Below are 17,084 nucleotides of genomic sequence, written 5' to 3'. Positions count from 1 at the left end.
TGTGTGTATCAGTATTTATTCCTTTTATCAACAAGTAATGTTTGTTCTATGTGTGTCTTTCCAATTGCTGAGAAGACATTGAATTCCTTTTCCGTTTGGTACTTTTATAAGTAAGGGTACTATGAATATGTAAGTCCAAGTCTGTATAGCTGTATTTTCAGTCTCTTGTGTGAAGACCTTAGAGTTTGTTTCCTGGGCCTCTTGGTAAGTATTTATACTTATAGGAATATCTCATTTTATTGTACTTTAATTTTTTTTCCACTTCCTGGCTGTTTCGGGTTTTTTTTTTTTAAGAAATAGAAAGCTTGGAATTCCCGCTGTGCTCAGAGGACACGAATCTGACTACCATCCATGAGGACACAGGTTTGATCTCTGGCCTTGCTCAATGGGTTTTAAGGATCCAACATTGTCTGTGTAGGTCACGGCTCAGATCCCGTGATGCTGTGGCTGTGGTGTAGGCCAGTGGCTACAGCTGTGATTGGACCCCTAGCCTGGAAACTTCCATATGCCGTGAGTGTGGCCCTAAAAAAAAACAAAAACCAAAAAAAAAAAACCAAAAACCAAAACAAAACAGAAATAGAAGGCTTGTAGAAAGCCCTGTGATTCTTCTATGGATCTGGGCAATGTCAGTTGAGAGCCTTCTGGAAAGTGTTGACCGTTACAGACGCCATGAAGACCATTGTGATTTCTGAGGAGAAGTCACGTTATCAGCCTGAATAGGAGTTTGGGAGAAGTTGATTCCTACCCTTATGGATAACTTTGAAGGGTTCTAAACTTCACTTACTAGGAATTGTGGATGTAGTCTAAGAAGCAGAGAATTAGAGGTAAAATCTGAAGATGTGATTCAGTTGTTTCAATCCCAAGATAAAAATTTAATAGATGAGGAGTCGCTTCTTGAAGGAGCAAAGAAAGTAGTTTTTTGAGATAGAATTACTCCTGGTGAAGCCACTGTTAAGATCCTTCACATTACAACAAAGCATTTAGAATATAACATGAAGTTAATAAAGTAGTGTTAGGTTTTGAGAGGATAGGCTCTAGTATGAAAAGAAGTTGACAGTTAAAATGCTGTCAGCGAGCTTTGCATTTTTCAGAGAAATCATGAAGAGTCTGTTGATGTGAAATCCTTCAGTAAACACCACCATTATTTGTCAGTAGCATCAACATTGAGACAAGACTCTTCACCAGCAAGAGGATTATTAGGCCAGAAGGCTCATATGATGGTTACCATTTTTTCTCAATAAAGTTTTTTTTTTTTCTTTTTTTAAAAGCCCTCACCCTTGGCATGTGGAAGTTCCTAGGCCAGTAATTGAACCCACACCTCAGTTGGGACCTGCACCACAGCTCTAACAAAGCTGGGATTTTAACTCACTGCACTAGAGGGGAACTTATGGTGCAATAGTGTTTTTTAGTGAAGTTTGTATGTATGTATGTATGTATGTATTTTTGCTTTTTAGGGCTGCACCCGCAGCACATGGAGGTTCCCAGGCTAGGGGTCAAATCAAAGCCACAGCTGCCAGCCTATACCATAGCCACAGTAATGCAGGATCTGAGCTGCGTCTGTGACCTGCACCACAGCTCATGGCAACACCAGATCCTTAACCCACTGATCAAGGCCAGGGATCGAACCTGCAACCTCACGGTTCCTAGTAGGACTCGCTTGTGCTGCGCCATGACGGGAACTCCTAGTGAAGTTTTTGTATTATTTATATAAGATATAATGCAGTTGCAGACTTAATAGTCTAAGCAGTGTGTATATACAATTTGATATATACTGGGAAATCAGAAACTTCTACTCAACTTTGTTGTGATATTCACCTTAGTGCAGCTGTGGACCCACGTTTGAAGTGCGTATCTGAGATATGCCTATATATGAAGAAAAAGAAAAAGACCTGCCAAATGCTTATCATTATTATTTTGTATTGTAAAATTGTTGAGTTTTGCTCTTTTTAATGGGAGATTGTTGTATGTACTTTGGGTATTTCATTTATCATTTCTCTTTGACTAATAACAGTGAACAAATTTTCTTTGCTGTTTGTCCGTTTATCTTTTTAAAAACTATGTTCAGCTACTTAGTCCATGTGGGGGGCTTTTTTTGAGTTTTTCATATTATAATTCAACTAAAAGAGTTCCTGACACAATCTAGATTGAAGACTTTAAAATGCAAATTTAAAAAATTTTTTTCTTCTAATCTATGGATGGCCTTTTTATTTGCTGAAAAATTGGGCACAGCGTTTTCATGTTGATGAAATGCAGTCTATCATTTTCTTTACTTTCTTTCTTTCTTTTTTTTTTTTTTTTGCCATTTCTTGGGCCGCTCCTGCGGCATATGGTGTTTCCCAGGCTAGGGGTCTAATTGGAGTTGTAGCCACCAGCCTTTGCCAGAGCCACAGCAACGCAGGATCCAAACCGCATCTGCGACCTACACCACAGCTCACTGCAATGTCGGATCGTCAACCCACTGAGCAAGGCCAGGGATCAAACCCGCAACGTCATGGTTCCTAGTCGGATTTGTTAACCACTGCGCCACGACGGGAACTCCTTTCTTTACTTTCTTATTCCATTTTCTCCCCCTATTTAATAATTTGCCTAAGCGAAGACCATTCAGGTTCTTCTCCTGAAAAAATTGCAGGAATGCAGGATCGTTAACACACCATACCCCAGCGGAAATTCCTTTAATGATATTTTAAAAACTTGCATTTCCAATTTATTTTGGATTCATATAGAAATGCAATTTATATAATTTATGTTCATTGATAATTGTTTCTATCTTGCTAATAACTTCACTTGTTACTTCTACTGGATTTCTTGAAGACTATTTTATATATAAATAGTAATATATAAACTAATAAACTAATGTTTATAAACTAATATTTCTATTTTTTCAATATTTATGCATTTTAATTTATTTTTTAAATAGGCTAGGATTGAATGTGGCAGAATTTATTCATCACTGAGTGATTTAGACATGGGCCTTAAGTAGTTGCTCATTGTTACCTATTCCTGTTGCTCATCCTATAAAATTAACATCATTTCTTCTTTAAAAGTTCATACTACAATTCACTGTGGCTATCAGGCCTCGGATTTTGTTGGTGAGTTTTTTTTTTTCTTTTTTTTCCCAGTTTTTTTAAGACTGCACCTGTAGTATGTGGAAGTTCCCAAGCTAGGGGTCAAATTGGAGCTGCAGCTGAGTCCTTTGCCACAGCCACAGCAACACTGGATCTGAGTTGCCTCTGCAACCTGCACTACAGTTTGCAGCAACCCTGTTTTTTTAAGTCACTGAGCTAGGTCAGGGAACAAACCCACATTTGACTGCTTCAAATAAGGGCTGCTTTGACCAGTTGTGTAAACTATTTTTTGTGTACACAGTTTTCCATTCTACTTTGTACGTACTTAGTCTGGAGTTAGTGGGTGATATGGTAACTCTGTGTAAGAAATTTAGGAATTCCCAAAACAACTTTTTAAGGAATTCACACTTTTTTACCATCCCACTAGCTATGAATGAGGTATTCTTTTTTTTTTTTTGTCTTTTTGCCATTTTCTAGGGCCACTCCTGAGGCATATGGAGGTTCCCAGGCTAGGGGGTCTAATCAGAGCTGTAGCCACTGGCCTACACCACAGCCACAGCAACTCGGGATCAGAGCTGCGTCTGCAACCTACACGACAGCTCACGGCAATGCCGGATCCTTAACCCACTGAGCAAAGCCAGGGAACCTCATGGTTCCTAGTCGGATTCATTAACCACTGCGCCATGATGGGAACTCCTGATAATGATAAGTTTTTATTGAAGTCTGTGAGTCTGCCTCTGTTTTGTAAATAAGTTATTTTATATCATTTTTTAAGATTCCATTTATGAGTGGTATCATTAGATGTTTGTCATTCTCTTAGTATGATAATCCCTAGGTCCATCCATGTTGCTGCAAATGGCATTATTTCATTTTTTTTATGACTTAGTGATATCCCATTGTGTGCATCTACCACATCTTTGTTTATATCTACCACATCTACCCATAACCACTAGAGTAATACAGTGCTCATTTGGCTGGGTGCCCATTGAAATTTCTGAGAAATTCCTGAAGGGACTGAATATGCCAGGTATATTAAAACCAGATTGTTCTTTGACTTGGGAGGCCAGTGACCTTTTCCAAATACCTACCTTTGAGGTCAAAACTTGTCACAATAGGAGTTCCTTTTGTGGCGCAGTGGAAATGAATCTGACTAGTAACCATAAGATTGCAGGTTCAATCCGGGGCTTGCTCAGTGGGTTAAGGATTTGGCATTGCCCTGAGCTGCGGTGTAGGTGGCAGACTCAACTCGGATCCTGCATTGCTGTGGCTCTGATTTGACCTCTACCTTGGAAACCTCCATGTGCCACGGGTGCAGCCCTAAAAAGAAAAAGAAGAAAAAAACACTTGTTATAATAACAGTAAGATATTAGCATTTTTTTCCCATTCTCAAAGAGACAGTGTAGTCTCCAAGTAAGTTCATGCCTGGAAAATAACAGAACGAATAGAACTCAGAAGCCCATGAGAACCTAGATGTCTGATTAAATTGATCTGTGTTGGTCTTTATTTCTTTTTTTAATTTTTTTTTTTTTTGTCTTTTTGTTGTTGTTGTTGTTGTTGTTGTTGCTATTTCTTGGGCCGCTCCCTCGGCATATGGAGGTTCCCAGGCTAGGAGTCAAATCGGAGCTGTAGCCACCGGCCTACGCCAGAGCCACAGCAACGCGGGATCCGAGCCGCGTCTGCAACCTACACCACAGCTCACGGCAACGCCGGATCGTTAACCCACTGAGCAAGGGCAGGGACTGAACCCGCAACCTCATGGTTCCTAGTCGGATTCGCTAACCACTGCGCCACGACGGGAACTCCTGTGTTGGTCTTTATTTCTAATGTAAATATTGGTAATCCTTGTAGCAAAACCCTTTGGAGTCTTTCAGTTTCCCACCCCTCCCCGGTAATATTTTGTCTTGCCTTGACTTCCAGTTTGGGACGTGTATAACATTCTCACCATGTTTGTGTTTCCTTTATCTTCTTTATCATGTGGAGTATATTATAATAGCTGTGTTAATGGCCTTGGAGGCTAATTTAATGCCAGGTTATCATTGTTTTTTCGAACCATTGATTGACCTGTCTCCTGGTAATGATTCCTGTTTTCCTTCTTTCCATACTTGGTCATTTTTGATAGTGTGCTTCAAACTGTAAATTCTACATTGTTGGCTGCTAGGTTTTGTACTGTTTGTTTACATGCTCTTGGGGCATTTTGGGGAGTGTAAGAAATGACTTGGTGTAATTTCATTCTTTGCTTGTAATTTAAGTAAATTAGATTAATTCAGTATTTACTTTTTATTTTATTTGAGGCCTTGAGTATTCTTTAGTTTAGGAATTATTGGGTCACATTAATAGGACAGTAATACTCTTGAGAACAAAGCATTTAATATTTATTAGAATATCTTTTCACTCTTGCGGCTAATCATGTCTTTGTGTGTGCTTTGAGAGTTTTTCAGTCTGTGGCATTGGGATTCTTTTTCCTTTGTTGTTAGAAGTTTCTTTATAGGAATGTACAATTTTTTTTTTTTCTTTTTCTTTTCTAGGGCCGCACCCATGGCATATGGAGGTTCCCAGGCTAGGGGTCTAATCGGAGCTGTAGCCACTGGCCCACGCCACAGCCACAGCAATGTGGGATCAGAGCTGCGTCTGCGACCTACACCACAGGTCACAGCAATGCTGGATCCCTAACCAACTGAGTGAAGCTAGGGATCAAACGCACAACCTCATGGTTCCTAGTTGGATTTGTTAACCACTGAGCCACGACGGGAACTCTGAGGAATGTACAAATTTTACTCAAGCCATCTTTTTTTGTTAGATCTTCATGGCTTTCTTTCAGTGAAATTTTTTATTTCACTGTGATTTTTTTTTTTTTTTTTTTAACTGGATTCAGGGCATATGGAATTTCCCTGGGCAAGGGTTGAATCCAAGTCGAAAGTGGGACCTATGCCACGGGTTGCAGCAACTCCAGATTCTAAATCCATTGTACAGGCTTGGAATTGAAAAGGTGCTACTACAGATACAACTCAGGATCCATCACCTGCTGTACAAAGCAGGAATTCCACTTTGCTCTGAAATTCTAATTGCTTGGTCTCCCCTTAACTCCCTTAGTAGGCTGTGCTTGGGTGTCTTCCTTCTGAACCATAACTTAGAAATTCTGTTTCTTTCCCTTCTCTTGGAGATTCTTGTGTTCCAGTGCCAGTGTTTACTGAGTCATACCTAAAGATCATTATTTCATTGATTTTGTAGAATTTCTGGTGTTTCACATATTACATTATTCCTCCTAAACTGTCATGGCTATGATTGGAAGTTCCTCTGCAGAGCTTTATTTAAACTTCTATACTTGAAGAATCCTTATGATTCTGGGGTTTAAGGAGATCAGGTTTTTTTTGAGATTTGTAAAAAATGTTTTTGTAGGTTGTTTTCCAAAGGAAGGTTCAGGTGAGCAGCATCACTGTGCTACTCCTATAACTATTCCTTTCTGGAAATTCATATGCATTAAAGCCAATGTAGCTGATCCAAGTCCTAAATTATTTACCTTTTACAGGATATTATTTTATTTTATTTTTTTATTTTTTGGTCTTTTTGCCATTTCTTGGGCCGCTCCCGCGGCATATGGAGGTTCCCAGGCTAGGGGTCAAATCGGAGCTGTAGCTGCCAGCCTATGCCAGAGCCACAGCAACGCGGGATCCGAGCCTCGTCTGCAACCTACACCACAGCTCACGGCAACGCTGGATCCTTAACCCACTGAGCAAGGCCAGGGATCGAACCTGCAATCTCATGGGTCCTAGTTGGATTTGTTAACCACTGCGCCATGACGGGAACTCCAGGATATTGTTTTAGGAAACCAGAGGTAATTGTCAAGTTGGAGCAAGGAAAAAACCATTGTTTTTAGAGGAAGAATTTCTAAGCGAGAGCCTTGCAGGTGAGTTAAGTACTTGTAGACAGGTCTCCAGGGTAAGTGTGATCCACAGTGGTCAGTTAGAGGTGGACACCATGAAATAGTTTAAACATTCTCTTTTTTGAGGACTTGTATCTTGAAGTTAGGAGTCTTCCTAATATAATGTAGGAAGAGAGTATGCAAGAAAAGGAATAAAATGTAAGCCCATTGATGTTCTCACCTTAACAAAGAGTAAGATGGAAGCGAGAAATCCAAATAAATACATACATGAAAAATGATGTAAACTTTTCCATTCAAACGTGGTGATTTACTGATCTTTCATGTAGGTGATGTTCTTTAGTTTTAGGCCCTGCTCCCTTTTAAGACAAGATTCATGTATTTATTCCTCGTTTCTCTGTTTCTGTTGTCTAGCTTGTTTAATGACCTCTACACTAGTGGCCTTTCATACTGATTATAGCACTTTTATAACATATTTTAATAATGAGCTGATCAAATTTCCAAAAGATACTTGTGAGATTTTGTTTAGTATTATGCTAAAATTTAACTTTGAAAGATTGCATCTATGTTGACTAAGATCAGTGAGTCCTGAGCTATTTTTGAATGTTTACTTAATTTATAACTTAGTTAAGCCTAATTTTCCAAATTAATTTCAAGCATGTCCTTGGTCCAGTCTAATTGCATTTTTTTGGGGGGGGGTGGTAATTGGCATTAGCCCATTCATATTGATTGACTGGCCATGATTTCTCTGTTGCTGTATCTGTGTGTGTTTGTGTGTAAATTGTTTAGAAACTTTTTAATAACAGACCTGTTTCCTTTGCTTTTTAAAATAAGTGTGTTTATTTCCTGATAAAATTACAAAGTCCTCAAAAAGAAAGTCTGTAAAGCATTATAGATATAAGGGCAAATAGTTACTATAAATTTTACGAGTGATATGACCTGTAATGATCCAGAAACTTTTGCTTAAGAAAGACCTGAATTTTCCCTGATCCAATTATATTCTGTTTTGTTTTGTTTTGTTTTGTTTTTTTAGGGCTGCACCTGAGGCATATGGAGGTTCCCAGGCTAGGGGTCTAATTGGAGCTGTAGCCACTGGCCTACGCCACAGCCACAGCAGTGCGGGATCCAAGCCGTGTCTGAGACCTACACCACAGCTCACAGCAACGCCAGATCCTTAACCCACTGAGCGAGGCCAGGGATCGAACCTGCAACCGCATGGTTCCTAGTCAGATTCGTTAACCACTGTGCCACGACAGGAACTCTGTAACTTCTTTCTCATTTCTGATTTTATTGAGCCCTCTCTCTTTTTAGGTATAAAGTTCTGACTTGGAGCTCAGAACTCTCACTCCCATGGGTGAGCCTCTGAGGTACAGGTGCTTTCCAGTCTGTGGGCCACACCCATGTGGTGCATATGGGCTTGCTTTTATTATATAATCGCACCTTCTACGGTCTTTATCTTCTGGAGTAGGATATCTTTTTTGATGGTTTGCAGTCTTTTTGGTTGAAGGTTGTTTAGCAGTTGGGTGTAATATTGTGGCTCTTATGAGAAAAGATGAGCTCTGGCCCTCCTACTCCACCATCTTAAGTCCATCTCTATCTTTCTTTCCAAACATTATGTCTTTGTGTGTGCTTTAGGAGTTTTTTAATGTATGGCATTGGGGTTCTCTTTCCTCCATTGTTAGAAGTTTTCTTATGGGAATATACCACTTTTACTCAAGGTGATTTTTTTTTTTGTTAAAACTTCATGGCTTTCTATCAGTGAAATTTTTGACTTCACTTTTAATTTAATTTTTTTTTTTTTTCCACACTCACAGCATATAGAAGTTCCCTGGCCTTGTAGTGAATCCAAGCTGCATGTGTGACCTATGCCAAAGATGTGGCAGTGCCAGATCCTTAATCCACTGTGCCAGGCTGGGGATTGAACCTGTGCCACCACAGACACAATGCCAGATTCTTAACCTGCTGTGCCACCGCAGGAACTTCACTTTCCCCTGAAAGTCTAATTGTTTGGGCTTCCCTGAACTCCCACCATTGCCTCATAGTTACTGAGATCAGAAGGCTCTGATTTTGTGTCTTCTATCTGAACCATAATCTAGAAATTCTCTCTTTCCCTTCTCTCCAAGATCCTTGTCGTCCACTCCCAGTGTTTTGTGTGTAATGTCCAAAAGTCATTATTTTGTTGATTTTGTAGGATCTCCAATTTTCTTCCATATTACATTATTCCTCTTACACTGTCATGGCCATGATTGGAAGTTGCTGTTCAGAGCCTTATTTAAACTCCTGTACATGGAGAATCCAGGTAATGTGTCTTTATGATTCTGGAGTTTAAGGAGATCAGTGTATGTTGAGATTTGAAAAAAAAATGTTTTTGTTATTTGCTCTCCAAAGGAAACGTCAAATGACCACCATCACTATGCTGTTCCTGTAACTATTTGGTCTTTCAAATTCATATGCATTAAAGTCAGTGCAACTAATCTAAGTCCTAAATTACTTCCCATTTACAGGATGCAGTTTTACAAAACCAGAGGTAGCCGTCAAGTTGGAGCAATGAAAAGGTCCATTGTTGTTAGAGGAAGAATTTCCAAGCAGGAGACATGCAGGTGAGTTAAGTACTGTAGACTGGTCTCTAGGGGAAATTAGATCCAAAGTGGTCAGTTAGAGGTGGACACCATCCAGTAGTTTAAACACTCTTCTGATTTAAGAGTGCATCTTGAAATTTAGAAAGAGTAGTCCTAATATAATGTAGTAAGGGAGTGTTTAGATAAAGGGATATAAGCCCATTGATGTTCTCACCTTACACAGAGTAAAATGGAAGATAGAAATCCAAATACATAGATAATAACTTTACATATAAATCATATAAACTTTTCCATTCAAATGTGGCAGCTTAATGATCTTTCACATAGATGATTTTCTTCACTTTAGGTCCTGCTCCCTTAGAAGTTAAGAGTCAGTAAATCATGTATTTACTCATTTCTCTCTTATTTCTGTAGCTTGTTTAATGAGGTCTACACCAGTACCATATCATACTGATTACAGCACCTTTATAACAAGTTCAAATAATGAGGTGATAATTTCCAAAAAATACTCATGAGATTTTGTTTGGTATTACACGAAACGTTGATTTTAGCTTTGAAAAATTGAATCTGACCTTCACTAAGATCAGTGAATCCTGAATTATTTTGAATGTTTACTTAATTTACAATTTTAGATTTTTAATTTTCCAATTTCTTTTTATATAATGATTTTTATTTTTTTCCATTATAGCTGGTTTACAGTGTTCTGTCAATTTTCTACTATACAACATGGTGACCCAGTTACACATACATGTATACATTCTTTTATCTCAATTTTAGCCATGTCCTTGATACAGTCTAATAGTATTTTCTTTGTTTTTTAGTTTCGTCTTTTTTGTGTGTTTTCTAGGGCTGCACCCGTGGCATATGGAGGTTCCCAGGCTATGCCAGAGCCACAGCAACATGGGATCCGACCTGAATCTGTGACCTACACCACAGCTCATGGCAACGCCAGATGCTTAACTTACTAAGCAAGGCCAGGGATTGAACCTGAAACCTCATGGTTCCTAGTCAGATTCGTTAACCACTGAGCCACGACAGGAACTCCTAAGAGTATTTTATTTGAATAGTTGACATTAGCTTATTCATATGGATTGATTGGCAGATACTCTGAAATGCTGTATTGATTCATTAGCAATTACTTCTGTAATGCTGTATGTTTAAAATGTTACAAAGGAGTTCCCATCGTGGCGCAGTGGTTAACGAATCCGACTAGGAACCATGAGGTTGCGGGTTCGATCCCTGCCCTTGCTCAGTGGGTCAAGATTCCGGCGTTGCCGTGAGCTGTGGTGTAGGTCACAGACGCGGCTCGGGTCCTGCGTTGCTCTGGCTCTGGCGTAGGCTGGCAGCTACAGCTCCAATTCGACCTTTAGCCCGGGAACCTCCATATGCCACATTAGCGGCCCAAGAAATGGCAAAAAGACCAAAAAAAAAAAAGAAAATGTTACAGAAACATTGCTTAATCATCTATTTAGATAGTATCTCTTACTAATCACTTGAGGTGTAACCAGTTCTGAAGTTAAATTGCTCACTTTCTCTTCCTTCTCGCATTTTAACACTCAACTTTAGTTTCTTTAATAGTTTAAGTTTTAGCTTTTGAATAGCAAATATGACTTGATTTGTCAACATTAAACTATGTATTTGATATCTTTCTTTTCACGATGGAAAAAAATTAGGATTATATCTCATTGCTTCTGTTAGATCTTCCTCCTCCACATATGGATATGTTTTTTCTTGATGAGCAAATTTCAAAGGCTTCAAATGGAGAGTTGTAAAACAGTACAGAAATAAGAGCAAATAGTTACTATAACTTTTATGAGTAGTGTGACTTAAACTTGTGCTTAAGTAAAGCCTGCTGTTTCTCTTGATCCACTCATGTTCTGTTTCTTTAGATGGATGATATTTTCATGAGTGGCCACTCTTTGGTGTTTGTTGTCATGGACAAAAGAGTTGTATGTATATTTATGCTAGAGTGAATACTTTTATAACCGTGAAGAGACAAATCAAATATTGGGAGATGATATTTATTACAAATATACCTCAGAAAGGATTTGGGTTTCTGTAATAAATAAAGAATTTAGATCTTAAGTTATCTTCTTTTTTTTTTGGTCTTTTATGGCTGCACCTGCAGCATATGGAAGTTCCCAGGCTAGGGGTTGAATCGGAGCTGTAGCCACTGGCCTACACCACAGCCACAGCAACTTGGGATCTGAGCCACATCTGGGACCTGCACCACAGCTCACGGCAATGCTGGATCCATAACCCACTGAGTGGGGCCAGGGATGGAACCTGAGTCCTCATGGATGCTAATCAGGTTCATTAACCACTGAGCCATGGTGAGGCTCCCAACTTTCCTATTGTAAAAACAATCCTTTCCCACATCCTCATGTTGCTAGTCAGATTCATAACCCGCTGAGCCACAATGGGAGCTCACAGGCATTTCTCAGTGAAGGGAATTAATGGCATATATGAAACAAATTCTTTTTTTCTTCTTCTTCTTAGGGCCATACCTATGGCATATGGAGGACCCCAGGCTAGCGGTTGAATTTGAGCTTTAGCTGCCAGCCCATGTCACAATAGTGTGGGACCTGAGCTGAATTTGACCTACTCCACAGGTGAAAATAGCCATTGTCATTAACCCACTGAACAAAGCCAGGGATCCATCCTGCATCCTCATGGATACTAGTTGGCTTCTTTAAGCTGAGCCATAATGGGAACTCCCAGAAATTCTTAATATTTGTAATCTGGCTAGTACATATTCAGATCATATCACAGTGTAGTATGATGTTATACCCACTCAGTTTTCAAACATGAAGTCAGATGATACCAAAAGTAAGAGGATATCAGGCCGGAAAGCATCTACAAGACAGGCTGTGGTATTAATTAGTATAACTATTTGGGAAGGAAGAGGAGCGTTTTCTTTAAAGATGTTGAATATATCTGATCACCATGACTCAGCAGTTTCACTCCCAGGTTTACTGGGAGAAAAAATCAGACTCTCTTCATACAACATTTTTAAAAAGTCAAAAATTTGGAAAGAACCTGGATACTTATTTACTAGTGAAATTAAAATGAAATCATGATATAGCAATATAATGCAACATTCATTATACAGTGCAGGGCAACCATGTTCTATGAAAATGATGCATAGGAAATCAACAAAAGTCTACAGGTAGAAAAATTTCATATAAATAATGGTCAGAAACATTCAAAACTGAATAGTATTTTCTTATTTGAAACCATAATGTTGAAGTATAGACACATGCACTAATTAAGATATACACAGATCTGTGTGCATGTGTGTAAATTATTTGGTGTGTCTTAATGAACTCAAAAATAATAGGCCCTGTTTTATTTCTGCCTCCTGTCAGATGTCATAGAATTAATACTGTATTGTTATACCGAATTGGCAGTAGAGTCAGGTAGGACAGGTATTTCTGAAATATCAGGAATATTGGCATTGAATCTGAGCTAGTGTAACCTAGAGTGGTCTGGGCCACTCTGAAGTATACTAAATATTTAAGGAATAAAATACTAAATATTCCACAGAGGGGTGCAAAAAGAGTCACAGAGTGAGAGTTCTGGTTTAGATTAAGGAACACAAAGCTGCATGAAGTAGATACATGTTCTAAAATGGTTTCAGTTGAAAGATGAAACCATTATTTTACAGATAGCTAAAAATCTGTGGGCATGCCATCAATTTGAAGATGAATCCTGATTTAAATGGTAGTAATTTGCTTAAAAATGTGTGTGCCTTATTGTACTTGTGTTCTTTCCATTTATTCATCGTGAAGGTGAATGCTGTAGGCAGAAGTCATTGCAAGTGTAGATTAGCAGGAAACTCTTAAGTGTTTTCTTGGTCAAGTTTAGAGAATAGCATTGCCTCAAAAATATCTAGATGACTGACTAGTTCTTAAGTTGGAATGTAGGGATACTCTGAAAAGGGTGTGGGGTAGAAAAAATTGTTGAAAGTGAAAAATACTGTTGTTAAGGAACCACTGACAGGAGACAAATACCTGGCCAGGTTAGACTCCAGTATACTGTGGATTTGTGGCATGGTACCTGGAATATCTAATGTGTCTGAAATTGGGTGGCAGGGGTAGGTTTTTCAAAATGATGGCACTGTGGTATTTAGAGCAGTGTGTTCAGTGCCATCTTAGGTTTTAGCATAGAAGTGGCATTTTACGTAGAAGTTGAAAATAGCCTAGGTAAGAGTAGTCAAACAAGTAAAGAACTTTTTATGAGAAATTCATATAACAGGTATTTCTAAATAGGTCTTTAAAACAACCTAAAACATATTAAAGTATCTCAGTTAATAGAAATTATATGTTCAGAAGTAGATGGAATACTTATGTATAGATTAGTCCTGGTTAAGGCTGATTTCAGTAGAATGAAAAATGATATTGAAAGGAGAAACTTATGATTTCATATTCAAGAGAAGTTTGTTGTAATAGTTCTGGTAGAGGAATGCATCATAGCCTATAGAAGTGAATACTTTCCAGGTAAAAATACGGTTTTATCACTTAATCACTGTTAGACTTCTTGTGCATTTGTAATTTGTGAATGACTCCAGGAAAATTTGAGCATGAGGTATAGAATTATTTTTTTAATCAGGAGGAAATCAGAGCAGTTATAATTAACTTTAGTGCTGATGCTTAAAATAGAAAAGAGGAAACTCCAGCTGGATGCTTGTTGACTAGTAAGTATCCTAAAACATTGAAACATACCCAAATTAAGATATAAATAAAACTAGTGCTTGTGTATATGTATTATGTAAATATTTTTCCCTATTTTATTCTTGTCTCCTGTTAGAAGTAATATATAATTAATACTGTACAGTTACATTGGATGGACAGTAAGAGTCAGATAGCAGAGAGGTATTGCATATTTATTGATGCACCAGTCACATTTCTTTAAGTTCTGAGTCATCACGTATATTGGTGTTTAATCTGAGCCACTGTAACCAAGAGTGTCTGGGTGACTCTCAAGCATACTACGTTTTTAAGGACTATTAATTTAGTTTATATCACAGAGGGTTGCAAAAATACTCGTAGAGTGATAGTAATGTTTTAAATTAAGGTTTACAAAGCTGCCTGAGTTGAACCTATATATATATATATATATAAATATGTATATGTTCTAAAATGGTTTCACTTTAAAGACAAAACCATTATTTTAGGGATAGCTAAAAATTTGTGAACATGCCATGAATTTGAAGTTACAACCTGATATGAGTGGTAGTAATTTGCTTAAAAATGTGTGTGCCTCATTGTACCTGTGTTCTTTTCATGTATTCACTGTGAAGATGAGTAGTCGTTGTGGGTATAAATTAGTGGTGGAAAACTAAGAAAGTATTTTCTTGGTTAAGTTTAGAGAATAGCATTACCTCAGAAAATATCTAGATGATTGACTAGTCTTTGTAGGTTTGCTCAGAGAAAAGGATGTGGGTAGAAGAAAATTGTTGAAAATGGAAAAAAAATGTCATTGTTAAGGAACCACTGATAGGCGACAAATACTCTGGCCAGGGAAGACTGGACTATATTGTGAATTTGTGGAATGGCGGTTGGAATATCTAATGTGTTTGAAGTTGGGGTTGGGGGAAGGGACAAGGTTGATGATGCTAATGTGTGTGGTGTGTTTGGTGCCAACTTAAGATTTTAGCATAGTGCTTGCACTTAACATAGGTGGAAATAGCCTATGTATGAGGAGTCAAACGATAGAAATTTTTATGAGAAATGTATATAACATCTTTCTAAATAGTATTTAGAAACAGGTTGAAACATAGTATTGAAGGATCTCATTAATAGAAACTTTAAGTTCCGGAGATGGAATACTTACATATAGACTAGTCCTGGTTAAGGCTGATTTCAGCAGAATAAGTAATCATATTGAAAGGAGAAACTTATGATTTGATACTAAGGAGAAGTTTGTTATAACAGTTCTGATAAAGGAATGCATTGGAATCTATAGAAGTAAATTCGTTCCAGTTAATAATATGATTTTTCCACTTATCTCCGTCACACTTCTTGTGTATTTGTATTCCTATGAATAACTCCAGGAAAATTAGATCTTCGGGTATAGAGTTGTTTCTTTAATCAAGAGAAAATCAGGGAACTTATGAATTAATTTTAGTTTTGATGTTTAGAATAGAAAAGAGGCACCTGCACTGGGAGGGTTGTAAACTAATAGGATTCCTACCACTATAATGAAAGGACCCAGACATTGATTTCTTCCTCAACCCAGTCCCTTCTCTGGTATATTGTTTGAAAACCCTATTGACTGATTTTTCTTGCAGTTCTACATGCTGGTCATAATGAGTCATCCCAGTCTCTCATTTTGCAGTTTCCTAAGTGAACCACTTTGAGAATTGTGTTGTCTGTTTACTGTTCATGTTATTATTTCTAAAGTGCCAGCTGTGTAGTGATCATCCTAATGATTTTGCTGTCTTTTTCTCATAGAGAAATTACCTTTGCAGTTTGTTTATTTGGGAAGACTTGGTGGGTAGAAACCAAATAGTCAATATAGGGCATATATGGAAAGGCTGCATACTGTAACAAATGCATATAAGGTTCAAAGGCATTTTTATTTTCTTTATTTTAAAAGACTTCAACCTTGATACCCTCTTAGAGAAAAGCCTGGCAAGTCAAGGAAAACATTTGCAGCAATACTTTTTTTTTTTTGTCTTTTTGCCATTTCTTGGGCTGCTCCCACAGCATAAGGAGTTTCCCAGGCTAGGGGTCCAATCGGAGCTGTAGCCGCCGGCCTACACCAGAGCCACAGCAACGCGGGATCCGAGCCGCGTCTGCGACCCACACCACAGCTCATGGCAACGCCAGATCCTTAACCCACTGAGCAAGGCCAGGGATCGAACCCGCAACCTCATGGTTCTTAGTCAGATTCGTTAACCACTGCACCACGATGGGAACTCCTGCAGCAATACTTTTTTACTCAACTTCAGAATACAGCAACAAGTGGGAAAACTTTGAGCCAGATGCCACAGTGCCTAGAACATCAGAGCACTCTCTCAGAAATAAAGCCCTTTGAAATTGGAAGTACCTTAAGCCCTAATTCAGCCCTAACTGAATCCCAGAAATTTGTCACAAAAGGGAGCTTCTGTCATGATATATGAAACGAAATCTTACACACTCTCAGACTGCCTTTAGTTTTCCTCAGAAAACTCAGTGTAACAAAAGGGAGCTTCTGTCATGACATCTTATGAAATGAAATCTTACTCTCAGACTGCCTTTAGTGTTCCTCAGAAAACTCGAACTCCATTGGATATAAAGAATGTTGAAAATCCTTTTCTAAGAGGGCGTACCTCATTGGACATCAGAGAACTCATAGTGGGGAGAGACCTTATGCATGTAATAAATGTAGTCAAACTTTTACCCTCATGTCATGCCTCAGTTATCATCAGAGAACTCACATAGGGGAGAACCCCTGTGCATGTAATGAGTCTGGAAAAGCTTTTTGTACTAAGTCATACCTCAATCTGCATCAGGGAATTTCTACAGGGGAGAAAGACTTTATGCATGTAATGAAATTGAGAGAAATTTTACCGACAGG

General features: G+C 38.4%; 1 long non-coding RNA gene across 1 annotated transcript in view; it reads left to right on the top strand.

Annotated features, from left to right (window-relative positions):
• Window positions 1-17,084, top strand: part of LOC100623270 — a 98,497-nt gene that overhangs the window by 5,289 nt on the left and 76,124 nt on the right. The window contains exon 3 of the long non-coding RNA XR_002338979.1: window positions 9,447-9,542. This is a non-coding gene — a long non-coding RNA (uncharacterized LOC100623270). The remainder of the gene's footprint in view (window positions 1-9,446; window positions 9,543-17,084) is intronic.

Source organism: Sus scrofa, chromosome 14, assembly GCF_000003025.6.
Source record: "Sus scrofa isolate TJ Tabasco breed Duroc chromosome 14, Sscrofa11.1, whole genome shotgun sequence".
NCBI lineage: Eukaryota > Metazoa > Chordata > Mammalia > Artiodactyla > Suidae > Sus > Sus scrofa.
This window is presented reverse-complemented; position numbering and strand designations above follow the sequence as displayed.